This window comes from Malania oleifera, chromosome 6 (assembly GCF_029873635.1).
Source record: "Malania oleifera isolate guangnan ecotype guangnan chromosome 6, ASM2987363v1, whole genome shotgun sequence".
NCBI lineage: Eukaryota > Viridiplantae > Streptophyta > Magnoliopsida > Santalales > Ximeniaceae > Malania > Malania oleifera.
The window spans coordinates 74,106,315-74,125,979 of record NC_080422.1 but is presented as its reverse complement, the minus strand read 5'-3'; the positions used below and the strand labels follow the sequence as shown (position 1 = coordinate 74,125,979).

General features: G+C 36.5%; 1 protein-coding gene across 3 annotated transcripts in view; it reads left to right on the top strand.

Moving 5' to 3' along the window:
- The window catches only part of LOC131157367 (3-oxoacyl-[acyl-carrier-protein] synthase II, chloroplastic-like), a 46,647-nt gene extending 27,191 nt beyond the window's left edge, over positions 1-19,456 (top strand). Inside the window, exons 14-15 of one of the 3 annotated variants that reach the window (XR_009137254.1) lie at positions 7,734-7,897; positions 19,160-19,456. The gene's annotated coding sequence lies outside the window, so the exon portion shown is untranslated. Of the gene's footprint in view, positions 1-7,733; positions 7,898-14,738; positions 14,813-19,159 lie in introns of all 3 variants that reach the window. The other 2 variants (XR_009137253.1, XM_058111452.1) reach the window with 2 other exon arrangements.
- The last annotated feature ends 209 nt before the right edge of the window (positions 19,457-19,665 follow it).

Below are 19,665 nucleotides of genomic sequence, written 5' to 3'. Positions count from 1 at the left end.
AAATAATTAAATAAAATAAATACACACCAATCGACTGATCTGACTGAACTGGTTGACTGGTCCCATTTAAAAATGGGGGAAGCTTCTGTTCTTTGTCTTACACTGGTTAGGATTTCACGAAGTTCTCAGCCACCATGCCTGTTGCAGCCATGTTCGCCACCTCTACTGGCATCCCAGTGCCACCACCAGATCTGCCGCTGCTATAGCTCATCGTTGGCATTGCCATTGCTGGCAAATCTCCATTGCCGCTTGAAAACAGTTTCCCTCTGATTTTGTGCAAGGTTGCTGCTGCAGCCATTGCTGGGAAAGGGCCAGAGACCATATCTCCCTCCCTTCTATCTCTTCTCTCTCTCTCTCTCTCTCTCTCTCTCTCTCTCTCTCCTCTACAATACCTGCTGCAGTCCTGCATGTTTGAGTTTCCCATCACCCTATTTTCGTCTGGATCCATTGTGCGACTCCCTTGCCACCTCTGGTAATCCTGGTTACTGGAGCAAACATGTTTTGCTGATCCCTTCTGCCTTCTCTCTCCTTCTCGAGTTTCAACTTGTAGTGACATGGAGATCAAAATGGTGACAAGAAACACAGCATACCACGGACAGAAGCGGCAACAAAAATGCAGAGCATACCTTTGACAGACTTGAAATTCACATACAAATTATGCTTTGTATGTGCCAAATAAACAAATTGATGGATGACTTATTTGACTAGGGTTTTTATCAAGAAAACATTCAATCATATAATAAAGATTAAGATTTGTATCTTCTTAACATATCAACATGAAGGAAACCCGAAGATTTTTAAGAACTACCTTGCACCATTCCTCTAATGATTGACTTAGAATACCTGAAGAAAACCAAATTGAGAATAACAAGAACCAATGGTGCTGCAAACTCCAAGAATAGTATACCCTCTTCAAGCTTGAAGGTATGCTCTCACCTTTCTCCTCTCTTTCTCTACACTAATCTCCCTATCTCCTATTGAATGTGAATGTCTCCCCACCTTGAGCATGTGCCTCCTTCTTCAACTCTATTTGCCTCTCTCTCTCCCTTCTCAATTGAACATTTCCCCCCGGAGCTAAGGTGTTGCCTAATTCCCCCTTTTCCTAAAATAAAGGGCTTCCTTTCTTATCCTCCACATGGATGTTGGGCACTACGTAACCCCTATTGTCAGTAAAAACTTAAATGAGTTAAGGATAACCCCCCAATTTCCATGATAGTGTGAGTAAAGGGCCTTGAAACATGAATTGAAGCTCTAAAATGCGCTGAACCCACAATATGCATGCTAAACACTAAAAAGGATAAAAGACCCTTAGTTAATTGCTCTTAATTTACTTTTCACTCCATATTTGCTCAATTAATTAAATATTTTCGCAAATTTTGCCTAAATGGACCTTGAAAAAATTAGGGTGTCAACAATGTTGAAGTTAAAATGATGGAAAATATTTGTGTGACTGTTTAAATAAGTTATTTTGTGAAAGCCAGGGTGGAAATCTTATACCTCGAATTGAAAAATGAGAAAAAGGCTAAAAATTTGAGATTTCCTCATAATTAGAGTCAATGACGTGAAGCTTGCATTAAAGAAGTTGAAAAAAGAAAAGCAATAGGACCAAAAGACATCTCAATTGAAGTTTGGAAGTGCCTACATGATAATGAAATTAATTAAGTTCTATGGTATGTTTTAGATAAAAATGGAGTATGAAGTAGGTATGTAGATGCCATTGAGAATATTTACAATGGAGTAATGACTAGTGCTAGGACCATAGGTGGGGGGGTTTAGGAAATTTCCATCATAATAACATCAAGGGTCTGCTTTGAGTCTTTATCTTTTTACATTAGCGATAGATGAACTTACTAGGAATATCCAAAATGGAACTAAAGGTGAAGTAGAATAGTTTGGAGAGAAGCTTTAGAATATTAAGATTTTAATCTAAGTAAAAATAAGACATAATATATGAAATGTAATTTTAGTTATTTTAGGAGAAATATTAGAGAGAAGATTGAACTCGATGGCGAAGAAATTAATCACACTAGTGATTTTGATACTTGGATCTATTATGCAAGGGAGAATATAGAACTTGATGGTGAAGAAATTACTAGCACTAGTAGATTTTGATACTTAGATCTATCATGCAAGTTGACAGACAAATTGAAGAAGCTGTAATACAGAGTTAAAGTATGCTGTAAAAAAATGGAGAAGTGCTTTTGGCATGTTGTATGATTAATACCCTTAGAATTGGAAAGAAGTTCTATAGAACGACTGTATGATCAGCTATGTTTTATGGATCAGAAGATTGGAAAACTAAGAAGCAGCATACCCATAAAGTAATAGTTTCGAAATGAAAATGTCAAGATGGATGAATAATTAAGGAATGAACACGTTTGTGTTAAGTTATGTGTATTATCTGTAGAAGATAGTTAAGTTGGTTTGGGCACTTGTTATGTAGGTCAAATAATGTACTAGTAAGGACTAAGGAATGAGCTAGTTAATGATAGAGTCAATAGATCGGGGGAAGAGGATTCATGTAGCCAACCCCACCTAGTGGAACGTAAGACTCGGTCATTGTTGTTGCAGCTACATATTGCTGAAGCGCTGTTTGGATCATGAGTTTTTGAAGGAAAAAAAAAAAAAAAGGAAATCAGTTTTTCATTGTATTCTCTCTATCTCAAGTACCATGAAGACTTGTTCAAATATATTGAAAATTAAGAAAATTGAATGATAATAACATGTAAAATAAAAGTTTCGTTTTTGCTATATACATCTTATTTTCTTTCTTATATTCCTTGACAATCAAATAATAAAGTAATTTCCTTTATATTTTCTTTTCTTTCCCTTCATGTTTTCAAGATCCAGATGGAGCCTAAATGGAAGTAGGAGTGCTATCACTGTTTTTGGTTAAATCAAGTTAAACAGTAATATACATTAATGAAACTTTCAGTTTTTTTTTCAGTTGTTTTGCTACTGGGTATTGATCAGCCAACTACATGTTGCAGTTGCTCATGTACCAATAAAATCTCCTTCTATCTGACTACCCATCTCCATGGGTAGCTGGATATGACTGTAGAAATGGATTTTAGCTGGGCAGCTGACCCATGAAGAGGTCGGTGTAAAACGACCAATGGCTCTGGATCAGGGAGGAAAACACTTGTGTTCCTCCAGTGATAGCTGTGCAATTTTTGGTTCAGTCCTTGTTAAATTTTCAACAACACAGGAGAGCTTTTTGCTAGTGGTCTAGTGGCGCGTTGTTGCCCCTGTTCAATTACTTCTTCCATGTATTAAGTAGATGTTAGTGTGATCACAGAGAACATGTGGTGGTGAGTCACAACTAAGGATTCAGTGCTGGAAGCTCATTTCTCGTTCAGGGACGATGATTCCTACAGTCAAGGCAGCTTTGGTTCAGCTGGAGTAGTGAAGGTGGTAGAGATTGGTTTTCTCTTGGGAGGATGAGGAGATGGAGATTAGGCTGGATAGCTTGTTGATTGTATTAGACTTGGCATGGTTATTTGTTAAAGAAAGAGCCATTTTATTATCTATGCTGGGCCAAGCTCTTGAAAAGGTCCATGATGCGATAGGGTCAAAACTTAAATAGTTATTTGAAAAAAAAAAAAAACAGAGGGTTATTCACTTTTGAAATGAGCCACTCATTAAGTACCAGGCTCGTTCTTCAAGATATTAAATCCCAAGGGCCTGATTTACTTCCTAATGTTTGCCAGGGGGTGGGGGTTTGTTCTTTTATTGGGGTCTCGTGCAGAGATGAGGCCCAAGAAGTTTCTTATAGCAAGAATCAAGGATTAAAGGAAAATCATGAGCAGGATATTTTGGAAAGGGGGAATGGTTTGAGAGGGGAATTTCGAGTCAAAAACATAAAAGGTAGATTCTCTCAGGTGGAGCAGGAATTCAACCACATGGAGGAAAGAATGATGAGATTCTTAACAATGGTACATGGCAAGAGGTAAGTATTTCTGGGAGTTGACAGAATGGAAATAAATGTCAGACACCTATGGTTATGAAGGTGTATGAGCGTCAATCAGAAAAGAAGGGGAAAGATAAGAAAAATATGCTTGTGAACAATTGGATGACTTCAAGCTTGTCGGGGGGAATGGTTTGAGAAGGGAATTTCCAGTCAAAGGCGAAAGGGAGATTCTCTCAGGTGGAGCAGGAAATTCAATCACATGGAGGAAAGAATGATGAGATTCTTAACAATGGTTTGTGTGAAGAGGTAAGTATTTCTGGGAGTTGACAGAATGGAAATAAATGTGATTCCTATGTTTATGAAGGCGTATGAGTGTTGATCAGCAAAGAAGGGGAGAGATAAGAAAAATATGCTTGTGAACAGTTGCACGAATTCAAGCTTGCAGGGAGGCAAATTTCTAGAAATAAATGATGCTGGGAATTTTTATGTTGAGGTGTTTCAAAATTGCTCAAAGTCAAGATAGACAAAGGAGGTAATCAGAAGGAGAAATATTGGAGGGATATCTTGGAAAGAGATAGCAAGTTTATAGTTAGTTTGCTGGTGATAGTGGTCTATTGTTGGATGAGATATGCGACTATTTGGATTATGATTCTGCATTCTGACTTTTTTGATGCACTGGGGATATTTCTAATGTGCTCCTTTTTCCACTTGAAGGTTTAGAAGATGTACCTATTTGCCTGTGACTAATAAGTGTTAGGATGGATTCTTCCTATTCATGTGGAGAATATTAGTCAGCAGGATGTTGCTGCCCAAAATCTTTTGGATAGAGCAGGATTGTGGTTGGCTGATTGATCAAGAACCACCAATGGAGAACTCTAGATGTATATTTGGTAGCCAGGACTTTTACTTTAGGTTGTGATATTTATTGTGTGTTAGACGTTTGGTTTATTTTGTGTATTTAATAACTTTGGGGTTATTTTGTAATTCTTTCTTTTATTCGAGGTTTTTATGTAAATATGTGTTAGTAGTGGTATAAGTGGGCGTTTGTTTGATCTGAATGACTTTAAATAAAACTACCTCTAAATAATTAAAACAAGAAACAAAACAAAATCTCATTCTAAAGTATATGTGAGAAGGGAACCCATCAAACATGCTCTTAGAATCTGCAGTGCAAGTAAAATATGATCATCTTGTAATGTTAAAAAATTGATAATGAGCAAGTAATTACTAAAAAACTGACAAACTATCTTACAGCAGTAGTTGTGATACCTTGAATTGTTTATAGCATACCTCACAGCCAACATGAACCCATTTACTCGAAGGAAACTCTGTGTCTGCAGATGGATCTGGAACTTCTATCTAGGAAGTTTACTTGTTGGTATTAGGAGCCTCCTTGTGCAAGAAAAGCATGGCAAAAGAGTCATTTTTTTCTTTCCATTTTAAGAAGGTAAGGAGCATTATAAGGCACATCTGAATGCGTCTGCATACCTGAAAATACCTTAGGGTATGGCAGACAAATCTCAATGTCTCATGTATATGCCATGAAAACATCATAGGAGAAAAAGAGGTTTTTTAAAAACAAATCTTATAATTATGTGCATCCAGTAAAAAATATTTAATTAATTCATTGGACTATCAAATGAACTTTATAGTTGATACAAAATTTCCAAGCATAATCTTACTACTGGATATTGTATTCTAGATGGTTACTGCAAAGCAAAAGAGAGGTGATCTTTGTAAGGACCCGAACCCGGAAAATAAATAAAAGAAAAGGAAAGAAGGAAATTGGTTTGGCACAGGATCAAACCGTCGACTGTTTCAGAGAGTCTCAGAAAAACCGTCGACGGTTACAACCACTGAGAGCAATTTAAGTGCCAAACCATCGACGGTTTCATAAAGCCTAGAAAAACCGTCGACAGTTTCCTGCGGGCTAGCATCTTTATAAATAGGTTTCAAGTTTTTATTTCATTTTCTTCCTCTCCCTTCTTTCTCTCAGCTAGGGTTTCGACCCTCCAGTGTGTTTCCCTCACCTTTTTGTGTTTCTCACTCTTCTTGGGCCTCTCGGGTCTTCGGCATAGTCTCTGGTCGGTTTTCTCTCCTTCTCCTCGCGACTTGCTGGTTGTCTTTCTCCGCAGCAAGGTCCAATGAAGCTAGGGTTTTGGTTCTTCAAAGTTGCAGGCACCTTTTGGGGAAAGTGATAGGAAGATCCTTAGGAACAGGTAAGGGGAATAAATTATGGCAATTGTTTTAAAAGATTAATCGATTAAAGTATGAAATATGAGTGTATGGATATTATGTTGGTTCGAAATCTGAATAGATGATTATAATATGAGGTATATGATTGTATGAATGTTATTGAAGTATGATTTATCATTTAAATATGTGGCATGAGAATATTTCAGTTATTGTTTAAATTAAACCTGTTGAGATTACGATTGTTAAAAAGAATCCATGGATATTGAAATGATAAATGGTATGAATGGGCATATGGGTCAGCATGGGATTATTTCTCCCGTGTATAGGCCAGCCTGAGAATAAATGGATAAATAAGGTTAGATGAGTATGGTACTATAGTATTGTCAAATTGCATATCTGAGGATATGTTTGGTGATATCAAGGCAGAGGAGGACGGCGATACGTAACGCTCAGATCCTCGAAATTTAGCCCGAGGGCTTGCTGGATTGGGAAGGCTTGCTGAGTAGGCCTACCGTACGGGGTAGGGTGCTAGAAGAGGGCCCAATGTCAGTGAGTGCCTCGGTATGCATCAGATGTGGTCAGCAAAGGATAGATTGCTTTATATGTCTACATGACCTACAGTATACAGAGTTAATTATAAGATATACGCATTGAATGTTATTTATATAAATGATACACTAAAACTCATTGGCCACACATTGATGATAATTTATTCCTTCTTACTGAGAGGTGTCTCACCCCATCATTATATATCATTTTTCAGATGCCGTGTGGAGTATGACAGTAATGAGAGTAGTGCAGTGGAAGCGTGGGTGGGACTAGATAGAGAGGTTTAGATTAAATGTTAATCTTGTTATTTTGGGTTACTCTGAAATTCCTAAGGATGTATTAAATTGATATTGATGATATTGTTGTTGATATCTTATTTATGTTTTAATGAGTTCAGATCTATTATTGTGATACTGAGATTTTTATTGTAACAAATGATGGTTTTTAGTACTCTAGTATTTGTTATGTAAATCTTCCGTTATGTAATTACTTGGTATCAGAGATTTATTTAAAATAACCCTCCTGACCCCTTTTTCGGGTTTAGGGTGTTGTATAGTGGTATCAGAGCTTAGGATATAGATTTTGTGGACTCTAGGAATGATTAATACCAGAGTATAGGTTTGACTTATGAGGAGGATAGGATTGTTTACGGGTTTAGCTTCAAGTTGTTGGATTCATGATTGATATCGTTGTTCGAGGTCATATTTAACAAATTTCAAGAACTAAATTTTTATGAGGGGGGGAGATTGTAAGAACCCGAACCCGGAAAATAAAAGAAATTAAATAAAAGAAAAGGAAAGAAGGAAATTGGTTTGACATAGGATCAAACCATCGACAGGTTCAGGAAGTCTCAAAAAAACCGTCGACGATTACAACTACCGAGAGCAATTTAAGTGCCAAACCGTTGACGGTTTCGTAAAACTCAAAAAAACTGTCGACGGTTTCCCGCGGGCTAGCATCTCTATAAATAGGTTTCAAGTCGTTTTTATTTCATTTTCTTCCTGTCCCTTCTTTCTCTGCTTGGGTTTCGACCCTCCAGTGTGTTTCGCTTACCCCTTCATGTTTCTCACTCTTCTAGGGCCTCCTGGGTCTCTGGCATGGCCTCCGGTCGGTTTTCTCTCCTTCTTCTTGTGACTTGCCGGTTGTCTTTCTCCGCGGCAAGGTCCAGTGAAGCTAGGGTTTTGGTTCTTCAAAGTTGCAGGCACCTTTTCAGGAAAGTGATAGGCAGATCTTCAGGAACAGGTAAGGGGAATAAATTATGTCAGCTCTTTTAAAAAATTAACCGATTAAAGTATGAAATATGAGTGTATGAATATTACGTGGTTTCAAATCTGAATGTATGATTATAATATGAGGTATATGATTATATGAATATTATCAAAGTATGATTTATCATTTAAATGTGTGGCATGAGAATATTTCAGTTATTGTTTAAATTAAACCTGTTGAGATTACAACTGTTAAACATAATCCATGGATATTGAAATGATAAATGGTATGATTGGGCATACAGGTCAGCATGGGGTTATTCCTCCCTTATGCAGGCCAGCCTGAGAATAAATGGATAAATAAGGTTAGATGAGTATGGTACTATAGTATTGTCCAATTGCATATCTGAGGGATATGTTTGGTGATATCAAGGCAGAGGAGGACGGCGATACATAACGCTCTGATCCTTGGGATTTAGCCTGAGGGCTTGCTGGATTGGGAAGAATTGCTGAGTAGGCCTACCGTACGGGGTAGGGTGCTAAAAGAGGGCCCAATGTCAATGTGTGCCTGGGTATGCATCGGATGTGGTCACCAAAGGATAGATTGCTTTATATGTCTACATGACCTATAGTATACAGAGTTAATTATAAGATATACGCATTGAATGTTATTTATATAAATGATACACTAGAACTCATTGGCCACACACTGATGATTATTCCCCATCATTATATATCATTTTTCAGATGCCCTGTGGAGTATGACAGTAATGAGAGTAGTGTAGTGGAAGCGTGGGTGAGACTAGATAGAGAGATTTAGATTAAATGTTAATCTTGTTATTTTGGGTTATTCTGAAATTCCTAAGGATGTATTAAATTGATATTGAAGATATTGTTGTTAATATCTTATTTATGTTTTAATGAGTTTAGATCTATTATTGTGATATTGGGATTTTTATTGTAATTAAGGATGATTTTTAGTACTCTGGTATTTGTTATGGAAATCTTTTGCTATATAATTCCTTGGTATCAGAGATTTATTTAAATTAACTCTCCGGACCCCATTTTCGGGTTCGGGGCGTTACAATCTTTGTGCATGGATATTGGAAATATAACTCAAATGCAGGAATCACCATGCCAAGCCACTAAAGAAAAGCATTCACTGGCATGTGAGAGCTTGCAAAAAGTATTGGAAGTTAATGGATCTGGATATAGAAATCAAATAGATTGTGTGAGAAAATTGTCAATGACAATCCATAATCTTGATTGAATGAAGGGATACCCTTGACAAGGAAATATGCTACTACCATCTGATAAGACCCTAGGTTTTTGTCATACGAAAATTGGGGAAATTGAAAGGATGGAAAATAGAAAGAGAAAATAGGGTTGATCACTTTGAGGCCTCCAAATTAGCCAACGGCTCTAAATTGTATTGTTGCTAGAATGGAAAAGCCCTATAGGGATACATACATACATACATACATACATACATACTTACATACATACTTACATACATATATATATATATACATACATATTTATATATACATACATACATACATACATATTTATATATACATACATACATACATACATATATATATATATATATATATATATATATATATATATATATATATATATAGGGCAGGGAATCTTATTCCTAGTAGGAGTGCAAAAACATTACAATCCCAATCCAAGTCCTTGATGGAGTCCAATAACTACTCCTCAAATAACAAGGAAAATAAGGAAAAGTCTAGATAAAATAGAAATCCTAATTAATTTGGAAATCTGATGTAGGACAAACAATGGAATTCATAAACAGAGAGAGCATCGAAAGAATTAGGGTAGAGAATTAGAAGATGAGAAGAAGAAGAAGAAGAAGAAGAAGAAGAAGAACTTGCAGGAGAGAGAGGGGCAGAAAGAGAATCTGTTAGAGAGAGAGAGAGAGAGAGAGAGAGAGAGAGAGAGAGGGAGGGAGGGAGGGAGGGAGGGAAACTGAAGTAATTCTGATTTCAAAATGATAGCTGTACAATAATTTACATGTCCAGCACTTATACCCATTACTATCTAAAACACATTCAAATAAAATCCTCAATAAAATAAGAAATTTCAAAACAACCCCAAAGTACTTTAATAAACAAAATAAACCTAAATTAACTGAACTTCTAAAATAACCAGAGTTTAACCAAACTAAAATATAAAAAACCTAGCTACAATATAAACTTCTAAAGTTTTCCATCAAACTCCCCTTGTTAGAGAAAACTTGACCTTTAGTTTTGTAATGGCATAGTAGGTTTAACTCCATGTGAGGGAACAAAGTCAAACATGTAGGCAAATCAAGGGGAGGCACAATCTACATTTTATCATCAATCACCATTGGAGAGTGTCTAGAAGATCCTCCAACTGCAAGTACCATAGAAGGCTGCAATGTCCTCTAATAAAATACCAAGTCCTCCAAACGAGAAATCAATTTAATATCCAAATCTATTGGCAGATCAAGCAAATATGCATTTCATCCATATTCTAAGATGATGGACAATGTTTAACTAGGTTTGGTTAGTTAAAATATAGAGGGAGAAGATGAAAGGGATGGACGCACAAGTTTATTGGATTGGGGAGAAATAATCTCAAGAGGATTTTCAAAAATAGGTTCCATGACTGAAGAATTTTCAACAACTCTACAGCAACCAATTGTTCCTCACACTTTTGGTTAGAAATGGAAAATTGAGTGAAGAGCAAGATCATTGACAAATATATGTGTCTTAGTAGTTGGCAACTCATCTTGATGTTCATTGCAAGTCTCAACAACCAAGTTTGTTGACAAGTTAAGGTCCATCTCTGGCCTAAAGGCTCCAACAGTATTTTGTGTCACTAAAGACAATTCTACAATCTCATATTGAGAAAATTCATGACTTATGCCTGCAGAATAATCAAAAAATTGTGCATTATTAATATGCAAATATTTTATGTAGTCATGATACTCAATTACACGACAATTTGAGTTTTCTCTTGAACACTTTGGGAAGATCTAGGAACACCTTGTGACCATGGAGGAATTGATGTAGACTGATGAAACTCTTTAAAATATGTAGTGGGATTATGGGTTGGTAGCTGGAGAAATCTCTCTGCTTCTGAAGCCATATGGTAAGCATCAGATAGAGTAGTTGGACGTTTTCAAACTTTTGTATATCTTCTAATTTCATCCCTCAACTCTTTCTTGAACAAAAGTACTATTCTAGGTTTCTTATTAAGAGCACACTGATAAATCAAATCTTTAAATTTTAGGTAATAATTAATTTCATTTTTCTTTTTTAAAAAATGGAGAATAAATATAGACCAATGCAAATTCAAACAAGTACCAAATAGGTAAAGAACATTAATTCAATTTCTTTGGAGTCCAAGTGTGAGTCTATGCAACCTTACTAAAGGCCCTTAGATGCTTGTTGATGCTCCACTTGAACAATGAAGGTGGCGCACGGAATTTTCCCTTCCAAAAACATTATCAAACTATCAAAGTTGGATTTCTTTAGACCAACCTCAAAATCTCATGAAGGAAAACTAATTCACCTCTGTAAATCTCAAAGTTTAGCATTTGGGCCTCAAGCTGAAATCTGGCAGGCCTTCAAAACTCAGATATTTGAGTTGGCAGTCCAAGATCAGACTAACTTCCAAATTTCTCAAGTCCCCACAAAATAAAAACCTGCAAAATGCAGCAAATGAAGACTGAATTCAGTGTTGTTGCTGAATTATCCTCCAAACATGTAACTTGCACTAGAACTTGAATTTTCCTCAATTTTGCTTCAAAATCTCAAGGAAAAACACAATTTGTCGTGGCTGGAGGCAATTTCTTGCGAATTTGGAAGCAGGATAACAGTCTGGAACTTTCACTTGCAGGTCTCTGGTGCGTTGGGTGTGTGCACCACCAGCAAGGTGTCTCCTGTGATGGTTCTTTGGCTAGCGCCATATTGAAGGGTGGTGGTTTCAGTGATGGGGGTGGTGTGTCAAGAAAATATTGGCAGATTTAAGAGTTGAGAAGGGCGTCGCAAACACCTTTCGGATGTGCGTGGGGCTACCCCCTTGGTGGGTGAAGGTGAAATTGCAGGGAGGGGGGCTTCGGTGGTGTTTGTGTGTGATGGTGAAGGAGGTGTTGTGAATTAATGCCTTGAAATTAGGGTTTTGATATAAGGGGCAGGATTGTAATTTTCTGAGGAAGTTTCCATATGAACAGTGCTTCGGTTTTTTGGGGACTTCCTGCAATTTTTGATTCTTGAATGCTTTATAGCTTATAGGACTTGTAGTTGTGCAAGAAATGCTTACGACAATTGAAATTGAATCAATTTAATTGTAAACTCTTCTGGTCTGTGACGACAATTGCAGTGCTCTGTTCTTTGATTTTGAAGGCTACAAGGTGTGGTTTGCTTATGGCATGGTAATTGTGGTTGGGTTCTGATACCAATTTCATGTAGGACAAACAATGGAAGTCAGAAATAGAGAGAGAGAATTGAAATAGTTAGGGGAGAGAATTGAAGTAGGCAAGAGAGAGAGAGAGAGAGAGAGAGAGAGAGAGAGAGAGATGACAAAAAGGGCAAGAATAGAACATAACAGAGATAGAAAAAGAAGAAGAAAACTTAGCTACAATATAAACATCTAAAGTTCATTGGTGGCTCTCCATCAGAATTCTAATACTTGAATAGAATTCCTAATTGATTTTTTGGAATCCTAGCACATTAGATAGAAACCCGAATTGATTTGGGAATCCTAGCATTCTTGCTTCCTTCAAACCAGCCTTGTCCTCAAGGCTGAACAACAAATAAACTCCTGGATCCTATCCTCCCAGGATTGATAAGTTTCCCAAGTTGCTTTTTCAGCTGGTAACTGATACCAGTAAATTAAAACTTCTGTGATGCCTTTTCTACATTTGACCACTTGGTGATCCAAAATTGCTTGTGGTTGCACTTAAATCTCACTAATAGGTGCAGTATCAGGCAAGTGGAGCTGCGGAGTAACTAGCTCCCCTATTTTCTTTAAGGCAAGAGATGTGAAAACTCGATGTACTCTAGAGATTGATGGTAAGTGAAGACAATAAGCAACAGGGCCTATACGTTCCACGATCTTATAAGGCCCATTGGATCAAAGAGATAACTTCATTGAAGCACAGTAGGAAATATTTGTCTATAGGGTTGTAGCCTAAGAAAAACCCAATTTCCCATTGAGAATTCCCTATCACTACAATGCTTATCAGCTTGCTGTTTCAGACAAGCTTGAGCTGCAACAAGATTTCCCTTACAGAGCTAAGGCACTTTGTCTCGATCATCTAACTGCTTGTCAACTTGATCAATTTTGGAGGCTCCAGCTGAATATCTAGCAAGGACAATAGGAGCTCGACCATGCAACTCCTTTGGGGGGGGGGGTGTTGCATTACTCTTATTCATGCCTGTCTTTCCTCTCTCCCCATGTACGACTTACTTCTTTTCAAAATTTGTGCAAGAGTGGCTCATAGATTAGATAAGTTGGTGAGGGGATTCTTCTTGCAGTCAAGAGTTGGTGAGCATGATAGAGAATCAGAGATCATCTTGTTAGCTGGGACTCTTGTTAGATCTGAAGGGAGGGAGGTCTAGATCTAGGTAATTTGGGGTCCAAAGACATTTCCTTGGTGGGGAAGTGGTTGCGGCGCTTCCCTTTAGAACCCGACTTTTGGATCATTTGCAGTAAATTTGTACTTCTTCAAAGTCGATAGGACACTGAAACTGGGTTTAACATGACCTATTTGAGTCCTTGGGAATTTGTGTTTATATTTATCATTTTTCCCCCCTCATGTTTGGTATAGTGTTGGTAATGGGGTGAGAATCCTAGTTAGGTGAGGCTCTTTTGGCTAATGAGTATCATTGTCTGATTCATCTCTATCATTTATCTTCTTTTCATGATTCCCATATGTCTGCTTTCTGTTGCAAGAGAGTGGACAATTCTAGGATTTTCATTCTGCAAGGAACCTTAATGAGAAAGAGACCAGTGGGCTTGCCCCTTTGCTCAATGTGCTTCATTCTGAGTAAACACATCAGTTTGGGGTTTAGATTCTTTTGGGGAATTTTTTTTTTGTAAATCCTTCTTTTCCTATTTAACTCATGCTCCTAATGCTACTTATTGCCCCTCAAGTCTCTCATTTGGAAAACCAAAGCTCCTTAAGGTTAGGACCTTTATGTAGACAGAAATCTTGGAAAAAATTGGTACAAACGATCCTAATAAGTTTGTATTGCGTGATGTGTGTATTCTCTGTTTTAAGAGCAGAGAGACTTGTTCATTGTTCTTACATTGTCATTTCTCTTGGACCCAGAGTAAATTGTTTGGCATTTTTTGAGAGAATTTGGCGTGCCCTTCCTTGGAGGCATTTTGAACTTTGTCATCCAGGGGGTTTGGAAAGGGAAGGAGAGAGAAGCTTTATAGCAGTGGGCTATCTTCTGGTGCATTTGGTTGGAGAAATGCCAGAACCTTTAAGAACTTGGATACTCTCTTAACTTGCTTTGGAATAGAGTATATTTTATTATTGCTGTGGGTTGTGGTGAATGGTTTCTTTCAGCATTAACCTCTGGTAGATCTACACAGGACTGGTTTGCTGTGCTCAAGTAGAGCTGTTTTGTAATCCTTGCGCTCTGGTTTTCGAGTTGGCTCTTTTTTCTGTTATATTGTGAGGATATCTTATAACTCCCTCTTTTCCTTGTTCTTTTTTCTTGTTTTATTCTTCTTTTTTTTTCTGATAAATTTCTTTGTTTGTAAAAAAAATAGCAAAAAACGATTAATATACTTGGCCCCACCCAGTGGGATTTACAAAATTGAAATCAGACATCTCTTCATCCAATGCATTCTTTTCAATGCAGAGTACGTGTCTGAAATATCATAGGTTCTAATCAGAGCTGGCACAGAGAATGCCTATAGATTAAACAATTTTAAGGTAAGATCTTCAAGAGTGGTTTTGTTGTATTATTCAATAAAACATGAACCAAGTGATGCAGCACGCAAAGAAGAACTACTGTTTGTTTGTTTTTTTTTTTTAAATAATAAAATAAGATATATTAAGAGAGATAAATTGCAACATAGACGAGAAGATGAAAATCCTCAAAATAATAATAAGAATAATAATGCCAAAAAAATAATAATAAATAAAAATGAGAATAAAAATAAAACAGAGTTACACAAAAATTAAGCAAGAAAACCCTTCTTTAAACCCTTGCACTTTAAATTTCCGAATTCTTCTAACCCTTCTTAGCCTTAGATTTACCACCATCTATCCGAATGTCATTCCTTCCACATCTAACATGTCTAAACCCAATTCATCCAACAAATGCTGAGCTTGAAGATTCTTCCCAGAAAACTCCTCTACAGGGAGGACAAATTCCATCCTCAGCCAATTTCTTGTCATCCACACAATCATTTTCAGAAAAACAAATTCCCTCCATTCCTTCCAATGGGTAAGGTGGCATATTCCTTTATATCCCCAAGCATATGAGATGAATCAGAAACATACCCATACTATTCTTGAATCTCGTCCATAAGCAGACCCCCATCAAAATCAAAATCAAAATCACTGATGTCAATGCTGTCAATTATTTGAAAATCTCCCCCAATTTTTTTTGACCTTGCAAGCTATTCACCCTGTTGTTAGTCCCACCCTTCTGGACAAGTGATTCTTTCAATTTACTTAAAGTACATCCTGCAACTCTTCCCAGAATTTCTATTGTTACCTCAGCAGAAGTAACTTGCTTTTCTTCAAACCTTTTCCTCATTTCAACACCCATATCTATATTCAAGTGTGGGCCTTTTGACCCCTGAACTAGCTAAATAAGTGAGGGGCCAATGTACGATACAAAGCCTTGTTATAGAAAAATTAAGAAAGAATACAAAGCTCTGTGCCTCCTAGAGACATGTTTTTTTGGTAGAAAAAGAAACTTTATTAGAACAGCGAGGAGAAAAAAAACACAAAGAAGAGAACAAGGAATCCTCAAACTGAATGTAGAAAGAAAAAAATACAATAGAATCAGCTCAATAATGCGACCAATCATGGTTTGTATCCTCAAAGCAATAGCCCTTGAAATAACCCATGCTAAAAGTGCAAAGAGATGCCAAATACCACCTGTCCCAAAGTAAAGATGGAGAAAATCTCGTCTGAAAAGATACCATTCTGTTCCAACTAAATCCCCCACAAAACAGCCAAAAGAGCACACCTCCACAACCTACCTTCCAGCACCCTTACCCTTCCCCAAGATCTTAGATTTCGATTTCAACTAAAATTTCAAAGCTTCAAAAGTACTGAAATTTCAATGGAAATTTCGATTTTGATTTAAAAAAATAATGGAAATTTGTAGGAAAGCACGGAAGTCCTTTTTTGAAACTTTAGAAATGACCAATAGACGTAATAATGCAAATTTTAGAACTACATATATTTAAAATTAAATACATATATGTCAACTATTTTCTGTATGAGGTGCTCCAATAAAGTATTTGCATTAAATATATTCAGTTAATATAACTGAATTTCATAAATTAGTTAAATATTAATTATTATACAAACAAAGATAATTTAGACCTAAATGACTAAATAAAATGTTGTTGCTAATATCGAACTTTAATTTTTCATATAGCCTCAAAAGCCCTTGTAATAATCTTTGGTTTCAATAAGACATAAATTTCACTTTATGTTTAAATCACATTTGAATTCCAAGGAAATTTCACTTTATAGTCAAAATTTTGACAAATTTCGCTAAAATTTTGAAATTTTGATAAATTTGGTATGATCCATTGAAATTTAGATCGAAATTTTATAAGACAGAAATCAACTGCCATTTTGATTTTGAGGTGATGGAATGTAGAAATTTCAATCAAAATTTTGACAATTGTGTGGAAATTTATGATCATGGCTTTCCCAAAAGCAACAAAATAATACCCAAAAGCTGTTCCACTGAGTCCTGATGCATTCAAACTTCACCAAATACTCCAAATTATCTACGCCACAAATCCCAAGAAAATGTACAGTGCAAAAACAAATGGGGAATGTTCTCTGAACCACTCTGACACAGAAAGCACACATCCAGAGAGCCTCAGAAAGCCTCCTTTGCCACAGATTGTTGGTGTTTGCTCTACTAAGGGCTGCCTCCAAACAAATGCCTTTATTTTGGAAAGGACTTCAGCCTTCTAAATGCACTGATGAAGACAGAGAGATGCAGCAAAGTTGACAAGGGTGAGAAAAAAAAAAGGTTTACATGCATAACCACCCAAAGTTGTGCCAATGAAGAGGGAAAGACACATCAGACTTGATAAGTAAGAAAAAAGAAAACTTACACGCATAATCACCCAAAGAGTCCAAAACCAGCACAAAAATCTTCAATCCTCACGAATAATTTACACAAATAATCACTCTTAGAGACATTAATATTTAAGTAGGAAATCCTATTAATGGTTAAAACATTTGAAAAACTATACGTAACATCATCCACACACAAAAGTGTTAGCTGCGAACTGTGATGGGCAAAAATATTCTTTGGTCTTGCTCTAATCCCTTCTCTTATCCTTCTCTTTGCCAATCATCTTGCTTAAAATGCCTAGCGTCAAAACAAGATTTGGTTTCCCTGCCGCAATAATCACAAAAACTGCATTTCAGAGACCCACTAATCCTCATCCTTCGCCTTGTGACTACTTTGGAAACCCTTGAATTCCAATGCCTCACCAAGAAACTCCTAACAAATTCAATCATATGCCTTTTCAGACTCTTGTAAGCTTAAAACAAACAATTACCTATCTTCTCTCTTCTGGCTTCACTCACAACTTCACTGGCAGCCATAGTTGCATTCAAAATCTTGCACACCCCAATAAGAGGCGCATGTCCTAGAAACCATAATGATCATACCTATGATTTGTGGATCACTTGTTCATATATGCTATTTTGTCCTTTGGTGGACATGATAGTTGCAGAGACGGTATATTGACAATTACAGAAATAATTGTTCATTTATGCCAAAATTTAGAGTGCAGCTTTATTTACTTAAAACATGAATGAAATATATTCTTGCTGATTTGCATTTTATATTATGAAGTTATGGCTTTATAACTGGGCCAGGCTTTAAACCTAATTATTCATACACTCAATTCATTTACATACACAAGTTAATGTTAGTTCATCTGATTAAATATTCATTGACTTCTTCATTTACTTGCTTTGGCTCTACTGTAAATCGAATCATTCTTTTTTGTTTTATTAAATTTGACAAGCATAAAAAATGCTTTTGCTCGTGAATCTAGGCTCCTAACTTAAGGGAGTTGCTGCATCCAACACCACCTTTTGTCCATGTCAGAAGGTTTAAATTTTTCCAGAAGGTTTAAATTGTTCCATAGTTGTGTCTGTGGTATATATGCCATGGATTCACGATTCCAATTTTTCAGAAGGGAAAATGAGGAATAAATGATTTTTCCCTATTTCTGAGGAGAAATTTAATTTAGCTGAAGGAGCAAAAGATATGTAGGATGAGATGCCTCTTGTAAGGCATTGAAGAAAACTTAGTATCACTCTGTAGAACAGGCAGAAAAAGGGCAAAGCATCTTAATCATCAAAGCTGAGGAATAGTTGCGTAGAACAATGGGTTGGGGATGCCATGGGCCTGTGGCTAATTCAACAAATCAAGGAGGATAGAAATGATATTTGAAATGTTGGTAAGCCTTCTTGCCAGAAGACCAGTTCTTTCAGTAGACGATGTGAGCATCCAGTGAAACTCCCTTCCAAAAGACTGGCTGATATTCAGGACCTCCTCTATTATATTGCTAGCTGCACTTTCAAGGTCCAGGGACCAGGTCTTAATGCAAACTAATGAGTCATTGTCAAAAAAACAGCGCTAATGTAATCCATGGATCATTATGATCCAGGAAGCATCCATCAAATTCAGGGTTTTTCCATGAAAATTCTTTTGGGGGAAAAACCATCTGTTCCTGCAACATGTTCATCGTTAGCAAGCAGCAGATCTGATTGTGTCTTGCCTTTGCAAATTTACTACATCTACGTGTTATTTGCTTATGGATCCAGCAATGCAAACCATATGCAAAAAAGTTTAGTTTTTATGCGATTATTTTAATTAAACTTAGATATCCACATGCACGTCATGCACCTCAGGATTTTTTTCCTGTTGCATTCAGTTTCAGAATATTGGCTGTTTTTAACCATTTAGCATGCCAAAGAAATAGCCCATTCCTGTTCATATTTGGTTACATATTTTGTTTACTGATTTGGTTTATTTTTGTTTTCTTAAATGTGAAGTGAAATTGCACAAATGGGCTCTGTTGTGGCGGTCTTTGAAAATCCTTGGCTGCTTCAACCGTCGATGAGATGAGGAGAGAGGGGAAATCCTTCCTTGCAAGCACGCAGCTAGCATCTTACCCTTTCTCCCCTGGGGTGGAATAGAACTCGTCGAGGTCATGTTGTTTTTGATAAATAAAATCCATCATAGAGTTTATGTTATTTGGGTGCTTGTCAAGTGTGTAGGTAGTTGTAAGAGGCAAATGAGATGATACCATTATTATTGTTTTGATAAATAAAAATCTATAATTGAGGGCATGTTATTTGGGTGCTTGTCAATTTAGCCTCCATTTGGAACTTTACAAATAAGTATTTTTTCAAAAAAGTGCTTTTTATAAGTATTTATTTCAATAAATAGTGTTTGATTTACACTTAAATAAGTATTTATTAAAAAAAAGTATTTTCAAAATATTTTTTAAAGGAAAATAAGTATTTTTTGAAAATTTAGAAAGTACTTATTTGGAAAA